Below are 17,871 nucleotides of genomic sequence, written 5' to 3' on the forward strand. Positions count from 1 at the left end.
TAATCTAAATAGCGTGTTATAGTGACATTATAACACCGATGCTAAAGTATTTTCGAACTATAAAAGCTATGGCACAATCAGTATTATAGCGCACTATAGCAACATAATATGAACATAGCATTGTTTTTTTATCTATCCCGCTATGACAATATAAACACTATTCAAAACACTGAGTACTACGTTACATATGAGATTTAAATATGAAGAATGAAAATCGAAGAAAAAAATATGAACTGCATGCAGTATATTAATTTATTCACAATTTATTTAATTTCTTGAAAGAATAAAAAAATCAATCAAATTTCCTATATATCATAACAACAATTGTCATCTATGAACAAATTGAATTTTTAATTACATAATAAAATTTGAAAAATGAAGCCAATTAATTGGTACTTCAGCAGCGTGGCATGTCGTGAGGCCGAGGTAACATTTTAGCATTGGTACTGTTACCGTTCTTGGTTATGAACACCATATCCATTCCCCAAACTGTGTGGCGTTCGAAGTGGCAGTGCATGAACCAGACACCGGGATTTGCCGCCCTAAAACGAATTGCTGCCCAACCATTCTTTGGCACACCAATTGTGTTCTCATAAGGCGGATCAACCAAGTTGTAAGACAAAGGATCTTTTTCCTTGTCAAAAATACCAAATCCTTTGCCAACAACATAAAAGCTGTGGCCGTGCAAATGCATGGGATGATTCTCGCCACCGAGAATATTAGTCCCCTGAAACACAATCTCCACTGTTGTATTGTACTCTAAAACCTTCACTTTTGTGGACTTTTGTGTTAGGTAAAGCTCCTGTGGAATGGTGTCCCCGGTAAAGTTAAAGAAAACCGGCGGTTTGTTAGGAAAGTCCGGTGTGTAGACATCAGGAATAGAGTAATAGTATGCATCTAGAACATCAATTGGCGGGTTCTGGAAACTAGCATTGTTTAGGCTAGCAGCAAGCTTGTCGCCCAATGGACCGGTGCAGTTAGAGTTTCCGGAGCAAGGAACAACATTCACAGCTATTGAGATATACATGTGCTCATCAATTGTTTTTGGCACATCAACTGGGTGGTCCCAGCTAGCTAGAGAGCGTATCCCGTCAGTAAATGCGGTTGCCGCATTTGTGTCATTGATTTCTGGTAAAGAGGCTAAAAGGGGAACTGTTGCGAAAGTATTTTCGTTAGTTTTGTATTCTAGAATGGCAGTGGCGACAGTTTTTTTGAGTAAGAAATAGGAGTCAAGCTCCTATTTTATTAACCGCAATTGGTTACAATCATTTAAAGGGTTTTGAGAAGGAACCCTAGTGTGGATTTACAGATGGATGAAAAAAACAAAAATAGAGAAAACAAACAAGAAAAAAGAAAAAAAGAGTAAAGAAAGCGAAAAATAACAAAGTACAACAAATGAAAAGGTTAATTTCTTCTTGCATATAATTCTTCAATCTTCAATCTTCATTCTTCATTATTCAGAAAGTGCCACTGAGATCTAACTTCTTCAACTAAATCGTTGACTGTTTTATATTGCTCTCTAAACAATCGAGCACACCGTTCTCTCCAAAGGACGAATTGCGAGATGAGAATCAATGCTCTGCCTTCTTTCGGTATTGACCTGTTTACCAATTTTGCTATGATATCATTTCCAGAAGTCAAGAAGCCGTGGTGATTTGGCAACAACCTGGTCTCCACCAATTGATAAACTTCCCTTGAAACCATGCACTCGTTAAAGATGTGAGTTGTTGTTTCAATATTCGCACGACACAAGTAACATATACTCACCAAACTAAAACCTCTTTTGTTTAGATTTTCAGTCGTCAAGATCCTATTTAATAGAACCAACCATCCAAAGATTCTGAAACGAGGTGGGGCTTTGAGCTTCCAAATTAGTGGAAGAACCGATTTGATCCTAGGACCATTTTTCAGTGCAAAGTAGGCTGATTTCACAGAGAAAATACCCACTGATTGAGCTGTCCATATTGCATCAACCCGATCATCATTTCTTAACATCCGTCTTACGCCTTGGACTACCCCGCACATATCCGATAGTTGTTGCCGTGCAGTCCTTGATAAAACTGGTCTGAATAGATCAGACAGATCGTGCTGCAGCAAAATTTCTTCCAAAGTGACATCCTTTGACCATACAAACGTGTACAGCTCAGAATATTTTTGCTTCATTACGCCACAACCCCAATTCTCATGCCAAAAATCAATTTCTTTTCCATTACCCACAACTCTGTGTATAAATGCTTGAGAAAAAGGTAGTAGTGTTTTCAATTGATTATTGAATAAGTATGAGTGGTTGATATTGCCCCCCGGCCTTGTGTACAGCTCTTGAAAAATTGATTTCCATAGTTTCTGATGCTTTGAATCCCATTGCCAGATCCATTTGACTAATAATGCCAAGTTTAACATTTTGAGATCGAGTACGCCTAAACCTCCAAGTTCCTTAGGTGTACAAACTAAATCCCAATTGACTAGATGAATTTTCTTCTGACCTTCTTGAACACCATGCCAAAGGAACCGCTTCCTGATTTTGTCGATTTCAAAGATAACCCATGAAGGCAGTTTGAATACCGACATAAAATAAATCGGTATAGAGGACAAAACCGTATTTGTAAGTAGAACCCTGCCGACTATCGAGAGAAATTTAGCAGCCCAACCTGACAATCTGTTTGCAATCTTTTGGATCAAAGGTAAGAAAGCCGTCTTTGGCAGCCGGCCATTTGTCAGTGGTAGACCCAAATAACAGAAGGGAAATGTGCCTCTTTTGCAACCCATGATTGTAGTTAATGTTTGAGATAGCTGTTCTGTTACTCCCGATATCAATATCTCAGATTTCATCATGTTAACATGCAGACCCGAGATTGAGGCAAATGTTAGAAGCACAACTTTTAGTAATTGGATTTGTTGAACTTCAGGTTTCACAAAAAATAACACATCATCCGCATAAAGCAAACACGGATGCATCCGTCGTATAGGTAATCTTATTGCATCTAGAACCTGAAGCCTCGATAGCCACCTTGGAAGGAAATCAATCGCCATGATAAACAAAAAAGGTGAGAGAGGATCTCCTTGACGGACACCTCTCTTGAGAATGATCTTTTTTCCGAGTAATCCATTTACTAAGACTTGAGATGATCCCTTTAGAACCAATTGCCGTATCCATCGTTGCCAAATTTCTGAGAAGCCTAAACCCGCCAATATTTTTTCAAGAAAATTCCAATTCAGCATATCAAAGGCTTTGTGAACATCTGCCTTAAACATTGCTAATGGCACATCGTTCCCTTTTGCAAAATGAAGCATCTCTTGCGCATATAAAAATCCTTCTGTAATTTGTCTCCCCTTCAAAAATCCAGTTTGTGACGCACTTAACAATTCTTGTATGCCTTCTTGTATTCTGTTAGCCAAGATTTTTGAAAATATTTTCTGGATACCGTGCACTAAGCTGATCGGACGAAAGTCTTGAGGTGCTGAGCAGTTTTCCTTTTTCGGAACCAGTGTGATGTATGAAGAGTTTAAAGGTGTGAGATCATAGAATTCAGTTGTCACCTTACTGAAAACCAACATAATGTCAGGAAGAAGCATATGTGAAAATGTCTTGTAGAACTCACCCGTCAGACCCTCAGGTCCCGGACTCTTATTATTTGGCCATTTGGCGATGACCTGCAACACCTCCTCTTGTTCTATGGGTCTTGACATTATCTCTAAATTTGCTGGTTGCGGATATAAGAATCTCCAATCCACATTGATAATGTCCTGCTGCTCTTTACCCATTAGATTGACATAGAAGTCAAAAAATGCATCGGCTTTCATTTTTTGAGTTGCGCATAATGTGCCATTATGCTGAATTGGACCAATGAAATTGTTTCTTCTCCTGGCCGAAGCGTATGCATGATAAAATTTGGTATTCTTGTCTCCCTCTAGCTCCCATTTTACTTTTGCTCTCTGTTTCCACATTTGCTCTTCGAGAACTGCCAACTCAGTATATCTATTTTTAATTAATGCCTTCACAAATTTTTCCAAATCTGAAATCTGTCTAAGCTCTTGAACCATGTCTATCCAGCCTATGAAATCCCTACAAACTTTGATCTGGCTTTTAATACTTCCTATTCTTTCCTTTGTCCAAGTCGTAATGCCCTTTTGAAGTGAACAAAATTTATTATGGAGCTCCAAAGGTGTGCTTGCTGTTGGCAATTTGGACCATTCTTCTTGAACAAAGCTTTTAAAATGATCAGAATTTAACCAGAAATTCTCAAGGCGAAAAATATTCGACCTTTTGAAGTTTGTGGTGGCCTCGTATCGAATCGGACAGTGATCCGAGGAAGAGTTCGGAAGGGTCTGCTGCACTGAATTTGGGAACAACAAGCCCCAAGTAGCTGAAATCAGAAATCGATCTAACTTAGCCATAGAAGGCGTCTCTCTTGCATTGCTCCATGTATAATTTCTTCCACGCATCGGTAAGTTAGATAGCTCTAGTTCAATCAAGAGATTATGGAATTCAAGAGGTCCCCTCCAATCCGAATTGGGTAAATTTCTGTCCTGTGATTGCAAGGTGACATTGAAATCACCACACACAATCCAAGGACAATCATCTATTGGTTTTGCTTGATGAAGTTCATTAAAGAAATGATCTCTTTGAGCTGATCGTGAGGGACCATATACGGCTGTACAAACAATCTCAGTCCCTGTCATTGTATCCTCGAGTCTGACAGATACACAATAAGTTAGCACTTCGTGATGAATATATCTGTATCTGCTCTCTCTCCATGAAATCAAAACTCCTCCTCTTGTTTGCATGGCATCTAATGATACCCTTCCTCCCAATCTTCTACCACATATTTCTTTTGCCATTTGATCAGAAATACTGCTTAGCTTGGTCTCTTGGAGACAAATTATGTCTGGTTTTTCTAGAAAAAAGATTTGACGCACAGCCAAGCGTTTATCTCTTTCATTCAGACCCCTTACGTTCCATGTTATTAATCTAATCTTTGTCCTGTAATCCATGTATAACTATTATATAATATCTCCTATCAATCCACCACATCCATTCCTAAATCATATTGCTAGAACTCCTTTCACCTTTGCTGCCATTGTGTCACTCATCTCAACTCCAGCAGCAAATACCACAACCTCAGCTTGTGAGTGAGTCAAAGGTCCAACTGATTTCATGTAATCCAATTGCACTGGAGTCTTTTTAATTTTCTTCTTCCTAATTGGACTCGCTGCACTGACTGTGTCTGGCTTAGTAACCATCCTTGCCCTTTCCTGCGGACTTATATATACTCCATTATTTTTCGCAGACAACCTTGGGCTTCTTCTAATTGGTGCAAATGTGTACCTTGGAGGACCCAGAAATCCAGGAGGCGGCCCAGGTTCTGAGTCAGTAATCATAGCCTTATTTGGATCGGCTTGAGTCAGCCCTTGAGGAGTTACATTCAGTATCCCATGTCCTTCACCTTCGAAGTCAGGTGTCTCTATCATTTCAACACCAACATTGCTTGGCGTGTTTTTCATTTTAGCACCTTCTTCTGGGTTTTGATATCCTCCACTTTCCTCAAGAGAAAGGCATGAGTTACTATCAGTAACTTGCTTGAATATAGGTGGGCCCGGATAGCCTGGTGGCAATCCATCTTCGTTGATCATTTCTTCAATTGTATCAGATCCAGCTATAACCTTTTTGGTTTCACGAATCAGGATTTTTCCTTTTTTTTGAGGGTAAGATGGCAACTTGCCATCGTACGATTTTCATTGATACGAAACTTATTTACAATGCCCAAGTAGGCAAATGCTGAGTAAAAGATAAATTACACACTAAATTTTTTATTGAAAGTTGGCTCCCTTAGTCCCCTTTATTTACCCTAGTAGTGGTCGATCCACTGTCTAATCTCTCTTCTCGTTTCATTAACCAGGATATGCAATGGCTTCGTCCTTTGATTGAATATCCTGTTATTCCTCTCCCGCCAAATAGCCCACAACCCAGCCGCCCATACCGTATCCCAAATTTTCTTTCGAGTAGCATCGAAACCTCGGGAAACTACTATCCATAGATGCACGTGCGAAATAGCACCCGCCACCAGCCGTTCACCATTGAATGAATGTAGAAGAGCCCGCCAGTATAGTGCCGTATATGCACACTCCCAGAACATATGAACATCCGTTTCGAGGACCGTACCGCCACACAAGACGCAACCCTGAGTTGTCTGACAACCTCTGTGCATCAGTATCCCCCTAGTTAGGAGTTTATTTTGCAACAGAACCCACAGAAAAACCTTCACCTTTGACGGGGAATTGATTGCCCACAACCTCTTATGGAATCCCCATACTACTCCCGTGTGATGTAATCCCCTGTAGGCGGTTTTCGTGGAGAAGGCACCCGCGATCTCCCACCTCCATTTTAATTCGCTAGTGATCGGGTCAACTTTCACCGATACCTTGTAAAAAGGCATTAGTTTCTGCAGGTCCTTAATGAAAAAGGAGATGTTAAGTGGGTCTGAGATGTTTGTGAAATCCTGAATACCATACAAGCGAGACAGCGTGACCGCCCAGCTGCTCTGTCTATCTGAGTGGCATGTCCAAACCCACTTTGTTAGTAGCGCATCATTCTGTGTCTGGAAGTTAATTAATCCCAATCCCCCAGGATTTTTTCATTTGGGCTGAAAATAATTTCGTTTTGGGCTACTGAAATGTTATCTTGGACCGCCCAAAAATTGTTCTGACTTTGAAAAAATTCAAACAACCTCTTCATAAATGCATCCTGCATGAAAACTGTAGCTTGGAGACCCTTGGAACGTGCTATTTCAATGCAGTTTCCAAGAGCCGCAATATTGCCTTCAATAAGGATTTTATTGGGGAAGCTTCCAAGATGAATTTTTTGGATTGGTTGGACCATCCCATTTGCTACATTTCCCCTTGCATGCAACAACACGTTTCCCTGAGGCAATAAAACCTGAATTAATTCATCTGCTTTGGGAACCAGACCCATTGAACCGTTGTGCATGCTTTTGCTTCCTTCAATGTGCATCCCTCCAGTAGTAACTAAAATGGATCCCTCCTTTTGAGCAGGTTTGTGTGTCCAGCTTTGGATCGGACAGTCTCTATTGATCTCCCCGGCCTGTCCACCTTGCTGATTCAGAGCCTCTGGAATGTGTACCGGTGCCGGTGCAACCGACAAATGACCTCTAATCTGCTGTTGCTGCTGTTCATTGAGGTTGTTGCTGTTGTTCAATGGCCCTTGATTACCATTATTCAGATCAGCCCTGAAGTTTGGTTGCCCCCTGGGTGCCGCAATATGACCCCATGCTCCACTATTCTTGGCCGGCAAAGGCTTGAAACAATGCTTTGCAATATGATCCGTAGCTTGGCATCTAAAGCATCTTCTTAATGCTTTGCATTGATACCTTTTATGACCTTTTTCTAAACACTTAAAACATCTACCATTGTAAGGACGGGTTGCTATGTAATACCGAGAAGGTGAAGAGGAGTCCTTTAGCTGGTCAGCCTTTAAAAGAAGGTCCATTGTTTGTCCTGGGGTAATCATAATATAGTCGGTTGCGTACGGCTTGGTGTAACTACCATCGGTCCCAACAACAGTGAGTTTGTGATTAGCAATGGCGAAGAAATATTCATTGCTCAAGGCTGCATTGATCACACGGAGTAAGTAGGTGTTGCCCTGCTTCACTTCAACCTTAAAAGTATCTGCAATAAATTGAGATTGATTCTGTTAGCTTTGAAGTTTCAATTTCCAAAACAGTCAGTTTGAAATCAAAATCGTTGAATCCTTGTCTATTTACTCAACTTTCTTTGAACTGCAATTAAAATATCTTTAGTTAGACATAGAAAACCAACATACCATTATGTGAGCATGGAATTAAGGAAGTCGCCGGGCTGGCCATTGATGGTGTTGGCATCCGAAGGATCAACGTCGCCTCCAGTTGCTAATGCCTTTTGTAGCACTTCATTTACATCAGCATTCCACCACTCTCCCAAAATGAGGGTGACCTCCTTGTCAGGCTTGGGGAAGGGGAAGGTGCTTCCTTTCATCGGGTGAATGACCATTGCGCCATGAACAGTGGCACGATCAAAATCGGAGTGTGCATGCCACCAGAGCGTGCCTTCTTCTTCTGTGAACTGAATCCGTTGTGTGAAGTTGGCTCCTGGTTTGATCGGGCATTGCGTGATGTACTCTGGCCCGTCTGACCATGGGTTTTGTGGTTGGTCAACACCATGCCTGACACAAATTTTTTTATAAAACTCAGTCGATTTTCCTTATTTTTCATTAATTGCGGATATAATTAGGTTTGATCAATTTATATATATACCAGTGAATTGTGATGTTCTTGTTTCCTTGGTTGATGACCTTGACAATAACAGTGTCGCCTTTGCGTGCATAGATGGTGGGGCCTGGGTACTGGCCATTGACGGTAAGGATGTTCTTGGTGCTGCAGAGCCTGGTGCATGGAGTTTCTTGTATCTGCAAAATAAATAATTAAAAAATAGTGTTTAATTACGAGTGGTTACTTATAGTTGAATTAGTCCTCAACTGGTTGAAGTATTGGTAATCAGAAATATACCAGTTCACTGAATTGATCGTCAAGCAAAGATATGAATATATATGATACATGCATGAATGAATGAGACGAGCATATATATATATATATATATAGTTGAAATTTTCCTTTCTTTAAAGGTGCGTACGTTGACTTTTATCAAATCTCGGAATTTTTTACTCAAGCTGTGCCTACGTTCCTATGTATTCATTATACATTTCATGCATACTAGAATATGCCACGCTTGTGTCATTTTAATATGCTTCCATAAACCGTAATTACCAAATGCATATTTAATATATATAATACGGGCACTTACAATGAAAGTGTGGTGATGGATCTTGGCAAAGGCGGGAACAGCAAAAACAACGCATAGCATAAGAAAATGCATTAACTTGAGCAGGTAAACACTGCCTGATCCCATCTTATTTCGGTAATTACACTAGAAGAAAAATGAAGCGAAAATGACACCAGTAAATATAGCAAGCAAGGATCGATCTATATATATCAGATGACAAGAAGCACAGCAATGCAAACCTAATTTCTTGAACTGATGATCAGTTTGTATTTGCTATGTACAGATTGGATCTTTTTTTTTTCTTCTCTGAAGTAGCTGTGGAGATTTGATTTAATTAATTTGGATAGATCGAAGAGCACATGTGTTAAGGTATTTATAAGAGAGGCCATGCAGGTGCAGGGGCAAAGCATACAGCCTTTTTCTTTACCTATTCTATTACGCGCGTCTTTCATACGCGGTGCATAGACTAAGAATTATATGCGATATCTATAGTTTGAAAAGTATACGAGGAATTTCAGAAGAGAAAATAAAATATCTGGGACTCGGCCACCTATCCTCTTGAAAATGTCAACAAGTTTGGATGTATTGAGATAATGACGTCAAAGCTAGATCAAGTGGTTCCAGGTACATTTTAATTATATTAAACAATTGATGGGCGAGGTCAAACCGTCAAAGTAGAGCTTGCGTCAGACATTTTTCGGCTTTGTTTCGTTCAATTTTCGTGTATAATTAAAGCCAATCTAGTAGTAAATTATATTTTGAATCCCATTTGTGCTCGGAAAGTTGCTAACACATGCGCGCAAAAGCAGGATTTATGAATGATACCACCAGCACTAGTGGCGTCCTTCTTTATATTTTATTACGTCATATGAATAAGGCAATACGGAACATGCCTAGACGTGATGTGATAAATATGCTGTGACTTGGTCATATAACATAACGTGACATGATTAATTTAATTTTTATGTGACGTCACGTAACGTGAACAAAATGATAGCAGATTGTCATGGCACGTGTGGTCACGCCGTGACGACACGTGACGTGACATAACGTAAATTAGTTATGTCAAACTTTTATTTTCTATTTTAATTTAAATTATTGAATATTCAAAAATAGATATCAAAAAAGTATGAAAATTTCTAAAATAAATAAATAATGTTGTAAAGTTTTTTTTTTAAGAAAAGTGGTTGGGCAGTTGAAATTACTTTAAAAATTCAAATTACAAATATTTACTAGACTAAACTAGAAAAAATAAAAACCAATACTACATTAAGACACAATATAATAATTTAGGGCAGTTAATTTAATTAGGTAGTAGTTAAAAGAAGAATACTATAATTTTATTTAATGTTGTGTAATTGAAGTTTAATTATATAGACAGGTTAATACTGTCAAAATCTACGATGATTAATTAAGACAGGGGGGGCAATATAATAAGTCATAGGTTGACTTTATCAAATTGTGGGCATGCACAATAATATCACGTGAGAACTGTGAAGGACCATTTCTTGTTATTGGTGTGACCATGCAATACATAATTAATATCACAATTCACAGTTAATATATATATGCCAATCATCTAAATTTTGTTACTAGGTTTTACTAGAAGAGCTTTTTTTTTTAAGTTTTACAAGAAGAGATTAATTAATTAGCTAGACCTTTGATCCAAAATTATCTTGGAGCTCAATTGAACGGGTCAATATTAAGCAGCCACACATGGTGTGCATCTCTTTTCGGCCACAGCAAAATTTTGAATAATTCTTTAGGCAGCTTTTTTTTTTTTTTTTACCAGATCAAAAAACACGCAGTTTAATTTGGCAGCTCCAAATTAACGAGAGTTGAATTTTTCCTCTGTCATTAAACTTTCTCGTATTAATTGTAGTTGGACTCTGTCTAGCCTAATTAAATTGAATCTAGTCATAAAAAGTAATATTATGGGTGTGAAAGATTGAAATCCTATTGAAAAATTATTTTTAAATAATAGAATATTGGATGGCTTGATCCAACCCTCTTGTAAAAAAATCACTAGCTGGCTTTCATTTCAAAGATTTGACAAGTTTGTAAATATTTTATTTTTTAAAGTAGTTTCAATAAAAGTAGCTGCATTTATGGTCCAACTAAGGAAATCAATTTCTATTGGCTGAAAAGTACATCGGATTGATGCATATATATATTCTATTTATTAGTTTTTCCTTTATTATCCAAACCAAATAAAGGTCAATTTTGTCTCTTACATATATTTACAATTAATTACTAACGCGGCTCCAAAACGAGAATTGGAATTTTGTACATCTCTACTTTCGGCTTTTGTTGAAAGTCAAGTAATTTTAATTATGTAGATGAGATATATAATGATCAAATAAAGAAATGAAAGTCAAGCTTGTTGAAAGTCAAAATGATTAATTTGATTTACTCTTTTCGTATAACAGATCCATTTAAAGGGAGGCAGGAGCCTCATTTAGAGCCTCAATGTGTCTTCATTATTATTGGGCCACAAAAGTGAGCCCAAAAAAACAAAATGAAAGAAAATTTGAAATTTTTAATTCTAAAACGCTGTATACTATTATAAATTGTACAATGTTAGCTATGCATATTTTATTCCTGCTTTTTAAGCACCAAAAAATGTTCTTTCTGTCAGTTTTCTTCAAGTTTATTCTCGGTTGACAAATTTGATATCATTTAAGTGGGAGACTTCTTTTAAGTTTTGTAAGGGTAGATATGATTAAAAAAAAATTGGAGAGAAAAAAATATATAATTTTCATATAAAAGGGAGAAAATATAAAATATTGGAGTTTTGGAATGACATGTAAAAATTCTGCTTTTATGAAAGGCATAAAACATAAATCACTATTTTTTTAATTTTCCAAATTGCATATTAATTGGCTGATCAAATCAGAACTTCAATCTGCCAATTACTTGCTCTCTCTATTTTGCAACTATTAATAACAGATGTAAAAAGTAAAAAACTATTAAGAACAGATGTGACATGACACAACACAACTAAGAAGTTTTGAAACTAAAATTACTTAGTAGAGATTATGAAAGTTTAAGAGTATTATTTTTTTAACTATTCAATGAATCATTTATTTATATTTAGTTTTTTTTTTGTGCTTGGTTGGTATTTTTTTAATTATATATTTTTATAATTGTTTTTTTTTTCTGAAGTATAGCAATGCAGTATAGACTAGTGTTGTAAAAAAAGGCATTAACGGCCGTTTAATCGTTAACGGCGGCCAAACCGTTACGAATACACTTAACATATGACTTTTTGCGGATTTTTTCGTTTAATCGGCCGTTTCTTGTTTAATCGTTCATTTATTCCCATTTATTCTCGTTTATTTCTGTTTATTCCAATTTATTTCAGTAAATATTTTTTTCACATTGACTTTTTTTTATGTGATAGTGTGTGATAATAGGTTTTATAAATCATGTATTGCAATTTTGTTTGTGCTTTGACATACATTTAATATTTTTTTTATATATATTTTTTCTTCTTACTTATTTGAAAATTGATTAATTCTTCTTCTATTTATTTATCATATATTTTTCTTACTAATTACTGATGTAATTTTTTCAATTAGTACGATATATTCATTTATGAAACTAAATTGCTATTATAAACTAAATTTAGTGATTTTATGTTAAAATGTTTCATTTCTTTCGCATAATATGTTATTAGTATTTAAAAAAAGTTTAACTCTTGAATTAATTTTTTTATTAAATCATTTAAAGTGCTTATGCATTAAGAAAAAATAAGTGTAGTGTCATGTTATAATAATGAAATTAAGTTAAATTAAGTTTATTTTATAAGTTTAATGAGTTAAATAAATTATTTTTAATAAATCATGATATATATATATATATATATATATATATATACATAAATTTAATAAAAAAAAACGTTAAATTGTCCGCATAATTCCAATTAATCGGCTGCATACTGATTAATCGCTTGGCGGTACTCCGTCCGTCCGACGACCGCACACCATTATTTACAACACTGCTGGTATCAACTAAGGAAAAGTAGGGAAAGTGCCCATTCCTGAATTTAATTTTTTTTTTTTTGTTAATCCCTATTACTACTTAATAGTGCCCCATTCTGATATAATATTTGCCCAACTCTGTGACGGACTTGACCCAATTACACAATAACAGCCCATAAAAGGATTAATTATGAATCTATATTATATTCTCCGATAAATGTATTAATTTTTTTTTTTGGTTTAAAGCCCGTAGGCGATTTCATTGATCCAATGATTTACAAAGTAGCTATTACATAGGGTTTCTTTTGTTAAAATTAAGAAGCATTAAAACCTATATATTTTGCTACTTGTACAATCATCTAATTTGCTATGTCAGAAAATAAAAGATAATTGAAGTCAGAGAATGCGAATTGATCTATTCGCGCCCGAATAACAAGTAGGTGGGCCTTCCGATTTTCTTCTCTGAGAATGTAGACACAGCAGTAAGTTCTTTGAGTTGCATATCCCGCGGACTATGCCGCATCGAACCCTTTTTGATGACAAAACATCATCTTCTTTTTGAATTCGACACTGCCCAGAGGAGTTTACAGCCAAGAGGCACTGAATCAAACTAGATCGGGACAGTCACCACTCAAGAGGAGGAAAGAAGAGGGCATTGAATCAAACCGAATCAGGACAGTCACCACCCAACCGAAATGGCACTGATTAAAACCGGAACCGGGAACTGAATCAACCGGACCAGGACAGTCACCATTGAGAGAGGGGGAAGAAGAAGAAAGAGAGAAGAAAGAAGACAACTCGTTGCGTTCTCGTCATCGTCAACAACCAAAATACATACCTTATTCATATATATATATATATAGTAGATGCTACGAGCAGAATGAATTCACAAACCCTCAGTCGAACCCGGAAACTCGAGACGAACGGAAAATACAACAAGCGGCGAAATTCTTGAACGAGTCCATTCGCTCAGTTGAAGCGCAGCAAGTTGAACCGGGCAGACGAAGAGGGGTGGATAGAGGGGCAGGGTTGAGAGGTGCGAAGGAGCCGGTCGACTCTCAAACCTGTAGCCTGTCTTCGTTTTCTCTCTCTGCGGAGCTCCCTAGGAGGCAGTGGAGCTTAATTCCTATGTCGAAAAAAAAATTAAATGTATTAATTTGGAATTGAATGGTTCAACAGAAATTTTGTTTCTTTCTTCGCTCCAATTACCTCGTCTTATTATATCTGTGATTACAAAAAAAAAAAAAAAAAAAAAAAAAAAAAAAAAAAAATGATAAATACAGAGAAATGCCCCCTTCAATGCCATCGACTTCAAAAATTTAGTATTACTACTGTTTGATTTTGTAGTATGTAGGGCTGGCAAAAAAATTCGAGGTTCGTGATTCGATTCGGTTTTGATTCGGGTTTGATTTAAGTTTAATTCGATTCAAAATGGGTTCGAATTGAAACGAACCAAACCAAGTTCGGTTTGGAATTAATTCAAACGAAACCCAAACCTAGCCTAGTTCGATCGAAATGGGTTTGATCATTTTTATGGTTCGAATCTCATAATAACACCGGCCGTCCATTTACCTGATGAAATTAAAATCCAAGATAGAGAATCATAATTTAACTTAGCTGACACTCCATCGCTCTTAAATCTCAATAACCTAGTTCTCTCTCCACCTCTCCCTAACTCACTCTCCCTCTAGCTCTAAAATCTAGCCGACGCTCTCGGCGACTGGCTGTCTCTCCGGCTGTCACTCCTCTCTCTGGCCTAGATGACTGTCTCTCCTCTCTCTTCGGTCGTTTCTCATAGTTCATACCAGGAAAGCCGTCTCTGATGTATTTTTTCATGAACAATTTTTCAACTAAAAAGCACTCATTTCATAGTTCATACCGGTAAAAGGAAGCCATGTGAATTGTCCCGCAAGAAAAAAATAATGTATAAACTACCGATATAACTAGGACTGCTAAAAAATAATTTAGTTCGTGATTCGATTCGGGTTCGATTCGAAAAATATGTAGTTCGCAATTAATTCGATTCGAAATAGGTTCGGTTCAAAACGAATCAAACCAGGTTCGGTTCGAAATTAATTCAAACCAAACTCAAATCTAAGGTAAGTTCGGTTCGGTTCGGTTCGTTGCCACCCCTAGTAGTATGTATAGTTTTTTGTTATATGGAAAATACCGCTTATTAGAACTTTTTATATTTTTATATTTGTTGAATCTTTCTGCTTACTCCTGATTGAAATTCTTGTTACGCCACTGTACCCTTCAATCAGAATCCAGTGGAGGTTGTTGTTCATACCTTCTTTACATGTGCATTTGCGAAGACCATTTCTTGTATTTGGGGTGATCAGTGAATCCATATTTAATATCACAAATTCACAATTAGTGCCAATCATCTAATTTTTGTTACTAGGCTTTACAAGAAGAGGTTAATTAATTAGCTAGGCGCCTAGATCTTTGATCCAAAAAATCTCTTTGAGCTCAATTGAACGGGTCAATATTAAGCAGCCACACATAGCGTGCATCTCCCGATTTTTTTATTAATATCCAAAAAATAAATAAAATTTTAAAAAATATCCAAATCCCGACTGAATTTCGAAAACTACCCAAACCGGTTATCAAATAACCGGATTTGGGACAAATTTCCGGTTAATGGATTCCCGGACTCAAAACAATATATCCGGTTAACCATTAACCGGAAAGTTATATTTTTTTATAAAAAAAATAACATATCCGGTTAATGGTTAACCGGAAACTTGTATTTTTTTTTTTTAAAAATAGAAAATTTAAAAAAAAAATTATTTTTTGTATTGAAATATTAGAAATGTTGAATATATTTCTTTAAAAATAGATGAAATATAATATAATTTGATTTATCAGAAAGATTGAAACAAATAACCCGGATCAATATTTTTCAGGCCGGATTTTTCGCGGCAGTAAGAAAAATTAATATATTTCTTTATGTGTTATTGGAAAAAAATAAAAATGCTTAGATTCTGAGTTATTGATCCCGGTTCAAAAGTCACTTCTATGTAATCCAGAAAATATTGTGATCCTTCTAAGACATTTAATTTATAAAAAGTTGTATTTATTTTAATAATTATTTTTTAATAACAATAATTAAATAACTTAAAGTTTTTGTTTTTTTTCAAAATAAAAAAGGGGGAATTTCATGTCTCTCAAAAGTTTCAACATTACATATTTATTCCTCCAAAATATTTATTCTGAAAAATTGTACAAAGTCACATATTTGTCCAATCTAACTTATAACATATCAAATATCTCCTAAAATAATTAAATTATATTTTTAAAAGTTTAAAATTTATTTTACAATATTAATTAAGAATGCGTTAACCATTATGTCATTCGTTTATATCTCTTTAGTCTGCCTGAGTTCTCTTCTCTTTAAAGCACCAAACTTTCTACCTCTCTCTCCAAACATGTCAAATCACATATTTCTCTCCGTTTTCCCTCGTCACCTCCCCTCTCATAAATTTGTGTTGCCTTTTGCTGCTTTAATTTTTTTCATCTTTGTTTGGAGAGAGGCATGAGGTTTGACATCTTAGAGAGAAAAGAACTCTAGCAGATCATAATGGTCAATATATTATTAATTAATATTATAAAATTAATTTGAAAGTTTTAAAAAATATTATTTAATTATTTTTGGAGGTATGTTATAGAGTTAGATTACAAATATGTGAGTTATAACAATTTTTAAGGATAAATATGTAATGACTGATTTTGAAGGAATAAATATGTAATATTTGAACTTTTGAGGGATATACATGAAATTCCCCCTTAATATAGTTTCAATTAAAGCAGCTGCATTATGGTCCAATTGCTTTAGAGGAAGTCAGTTTCTATTGGTAAAGTATATCGGATTGATGTATATATGTATTCTATTTGTTTAGTTTTGTCTTTATTATCCAAAAAACAGAAAGGTCAATTTTGTCTCTTACATATATTTACAATTAAATAAGTAAATAACGCGGCTCCAAAACGAGAATTGGAAACACGTAAATCTAGCTCTACTTTCGGATTTTGTTGAAAGTCAAGTCTTTCCAGTTATTTAGATGATATACATGATGATCAAATAAAGAAATGAAGGTCAAAATGATAGATGTGAATTTTCTCGGTTTTCACCGAAATACCGATTTACCACGGAAACTCTTTTCTTATAACAAATCCGTTTAAATGGAGGCAGGAGCCTCGGTGCGTCTTCATTATTATTGGGCCACAAAAGTGAGCCCAAAAGAAACAAAACGAAAGAATTTTTTTTTTAAAATTTAATTTCTGACAAGCTGTATAACACAATCAGAAATTTAGACAAGTTGTTCTGACACGCTGTATAACACAATCAGAAATTTAGACAAGTTGTTCTGACATGCTGTATAACACAATGAGAAATTTAGACAAGTTGTTCAATGTTAGCCATGCATATTTTATTCCTGCTTTTAAGCACCAAAATATGTTCTTTCTGGCAGTTTTCTTCAAGTTTAACCTTGGTTGACAAATTTGATATCATTTAAAAGTAGTAAGACTTCTTTAAGTTTTTTTTTTTTTAGAGAAAAATGAAGGTCACGCCTTCATTAAACTGGCACTAGAGATGTCGTTTTTTACAAGATTTTTGAAATTAAAATACAGTTGTAAATTTAAAACAATTAAGGAAAGCACAGTAATTGAAATTACTGTTTTGAAATGTAAATGCAGAAACAGTAAAATTTATGAACCAAAGCTAATCTTCGAGTGGCTTTGCAGCGAGCCCCTGTCTCTCTCTGATGTTCTGTGAATGACCTCCGAGACTTCTTTAAGTTTTCTAGATGTAGCTATCATAGAAAAATATAATTAGAGAGAAAAATATATAATTTTCATACGAAGGGGAAAAAATAAAAAATATTGAAGTTTTGCAAGGACATTTGTAAAAATTCTGCTTTTATGAGAGGTATAAATCACTATTTTATTTTCCAAATTGCATATTTGCTGATCAAATCAAAACTTCAATCTGCCAATTACTCGCTCTCTTTTGACAACTATTATACGTCCATAAAGTGTATATTTTTCTTTT

The 17,871-nt window shown here is 35.7% G+C and overlaps 1 pseudogene; it reads right to left on the reverse strand.

Annotated features, from left to right (window-relative positions):
- Window positions 1-396: 396 nt before the first annotated feature.
- Window positions 397-8,963, reverse strand: LOC144573484 (putative laccase-9; annotated as a pseudogene).
- Window positions 8,964-17,871: the final 8,908 nt, after the last annotated feature.

This window comes from Carex rostrata, chromosome 21 (assembly GCF_964058835.1).
Source record: "Carex rostrata chromosome 21, lpCarRost1.2, whole genome shotgun sequence".
NCBI classification, from domain to species: domain Eukaryota; kingdom Viridiplantae; phylum Streptophyta; class Magnoliopsida; order Poales; family Cyperaceae; genus Carex; species Carex rostrata.